The sequence below is a fragment of the Halyomorpha halys genome, unplaced genomic scaffold, assembly GCF_000696795.3.
Source record: "Halyomorpha halys isolate HHAL.00 unplaced genomic scaffold, Hhal_1.1 Scaffold919.1, whole genome shotgun sequence".
Classification (NCBI taxonomy): domain Eukaryota; kingdom Metazoa; phylum Arthropoda; class Insecta; order Hemiptera; family Pentatomidae; genus Halyomorpha; species Halyomorpha halys.
The window spans coordinates 111,559-114,829 of NW_027107835.1; the positions used below are offsets into that span (position 1 = coordinate 111,559).

The 3,271-nt window shown below is 32.7% G+C and overlaps 1 long non-coding RNA gene across 1 annotated transcript in view; it reads right to left on the reverse strand.

Moving 5' to 3' along the window:
- Positions 1–3,271, reverse strand: part of LOC136795485 (uncharacterized) — a 136,036-nt gene that overhangs the window by 42,534 nt on the left and 90,231 nt on the right. The gene's annotated exons all lie outside the window — the stretch shown is intronic.

Below are 3,271 nucleotides of genomic sequence, written 5' to 3' on the forward strand. Positions count from 1 at the left end.
ATCTCATCAACATCAACAACAATCACATTCACCAGTTCACAACACTTCACAGCACAATTCTGCTACTCTACAGACCCCTTCTCATCGAAATCCCTTAACTGCTCTTCAGGTTTATTCAACTCAGCCTGTCACATCTCATCAACATCAACAACAATCACATTCACCAGTTCACAACACTTCACAGCACAATTCTGCTACTCTACAGACCCCTTCTCATCGAAATCCTTCAACTGCTCTTCAGGCTTATTCAACTCAGCCTGTCACATCTCATCAAACTACGACCTCTTCTCTCACCAATGATTCTTCAGCCCAGACCTCTACATCTTCTACCATATAGGTATCAGTTCTTAATGTTCCTACACCAGTCTTATCTAATTTAACTTTATCCTCCCTTAAATCATCTTTTTCCAATTTCAAATCACAAATAAATTCTCTTTGTTCACTTCACCGACGTTTGGCACACAGTTCAGAACAAAGTATTTTTCTACTTAAATGCTGGGCAAATTCCCTTTTTCCTGAATTCTCTTAAACATATTTCTATGTCTGGTCAACTTCATTCTAAACTTTCGTCATATTTTACCACATTCAAAAAGTCTACTTAATTTAAAGATGCGCGAAACCATTCAACACATTCAATTTCTCCAACACAACATCTCCTCTCTCTCACATATTTTACGAACCAACATAGGTGAGACCCATTTTGGAGGTCTTTCCACATTAATTACTACAATTTTCAACTCAACCCGCATACACAAAAAACACAAACTCATTAATAAGTTCAATAACCTGTATCAAGAATCACTAACCAACAAAATTTATCCCAAAGGTCAAGAAAATTGGGTCCTTAATATCTCATCTACTGATATTCCCTCCAATGTACTCAACATTCTTAGCCTAGGTCCTAATTTCTCCATACCCAAATCTTCACAAAAAATTATTCCAGAATTACTCACTGACTTAAAATACATTCACAACGACCACCTATTTCATCATTCTAATGAGAGTAAAGAGTTATCACGCACTACTATTGGCAATACCATCTCTAATTACCTTCAACACCCTCCATCCTTTTCATCCAAATTTTCTCCCCTTTTCTTTAAAGACCTTTCTTTCACCCGATCCCTCCTTAGTTCACATGATGACATTATTATCACCAAAGGCAGACAAAGGAAACAAGACTGTCATTATGAACCGCACCGACTATAATGAAAAAATGACACAACTCCTATCCGATCATTCCACATACACCACTACGTCCCGTGACTCTACACTAGGGATGCGACATCGATGTCGATGTTTTCTAATCATCGATGTTTTACGTTTGTCACAACCAAAAATTAACAGTATAATTAGATTTCTATCAACAATGTGGTCGAATAAAAAAGTACCTCCAACCTTCACGCTAACGACATGATAAAGATAAATTACGACTAGAAAAACAACGATGTTTTAAAATATCATTGCATACAAAACCTTTGCCAAAAATACATCGATGTTTTTGAACAACCATTTCAGTAACTCAACGTGTGTTCCAACGACGACGTATAGTCCGGCCAGTCGGAAGAGGATTTGCAAAAAAGAATGCAACATTGATAGAAAAAACATCGATGTTTTGAAATATCAAAATAATGTTGCTACCAATACATTGCCCAGAATACATCGATGTTTTTGAACAATATCAGTAACATGAGGTATGTCCCAACGATCCCGCATTGTGTGGCCTGTAAGAAGTGGTTTTTGAAATAAAGAATCCGACGAATAAAAAGACATCGATGTTTTGGATCGTTGCTTATAATACATTATCCAAAATACATCGATGTTTTAAACAACTATATCAGTAACATGAGGTCTGTCCCAACGATCCCGCATTGTATGGCCTGTAAGAAGTGGTTTTTAAAGAATCCGACGAATAAAAAAACATCGTTGTTTTGGAATATCGGTGCTCACAATACATTATCCAAAATACATCGATGTTTTAAACAACTATATCAGTAACATGAGGTCTGTCCCAACGATCCCGCATTGTATGGCCGGTAAGAAGTGGTTTTTGAAATAAAGAATCCGACGAATAAAAAAACATCGATGTTTTGAAATATTGTTGCTAAAAATACATTACCCAAAATAATCTATGTTTTAAAATATCGTTGCTTACAATACATTACCCAAAATACATGGATGTTTTTGAAAATCCATTTTAAAATATCGTTGGTTACAATACAATTACCAAAAATTCATCTTTGATTTTTGAACATCTATTTCAGAAACATAGGGTCTGTTCCAACGGCTACGCATGCTCCAGCCTGTTTGAAATGGTTGTTGGAACAAAGACAAAAAATATCAATGCTCAATATTAAAATATCGTTGATTGATTTTGAAGTGGATAATTATATGAAGGGGTCGTTGGAACGGACCTAGTATTTGAAACCTTTTTGAATTTGGTTCAATTGTGTTAAATATTAAAAAATAAATAAGAACAATTTACCAAACAATATTTTATTTTCAAATCAAATTATGTTAACTACCAAGTTTACGACTATTTTTATAATGTAAACGTTTTATATTTACGTTATAAGCATTTAAATTATAAAAATAGTCGTAAACTTGGTACTTAATTTCAAAACGGGTGCTGTAATATAAAAGGCATTATTCTAATTAATTAATTAATGCAAATAATTAATTAATTGTTAAGGGAGTATCCATTAATTAATTATTAAGGGAGTATCCATCCATTAATATTATAAATTGAACGATTAAGTTGATATTTAGATGTTTAATACACATTGTGTGCTTGTACTGCACGATTATCCACATTTTAGGTTTTTTATTGCACATAATTTCGGTCTCTAATATTGAGTAGCATTTTTCCGGTGCTATAATTAAATTCGCGTGATCTGTTGGTAATCATACCTTACTGTCAATTCTATCCATTTCCTTCAAGATACAAATTTCGTCAACATAGTTACTAATTTAAAAAATAATAACAATCGAAGTTGTAATTATTAAACTTTGATTTGATTAATAATTTTAAATATTTTAATATTAAATATTTCCAATTGGATACTAATTCATCTATATGTTTGAACACCAAATTCCAGTATTTTATTACTATATAGTACCAACCTAGGTACTAATTTTTGAATATTACGTGTATAACTGATTTATTTTTTGATGATAGTGTAGAACACCCCAAACATAATCACATTTTACAATATATTGTTTGTTTTTACACTAATAGATGAAATTGAAATCCCTAACGGAAGTATTTTTATCA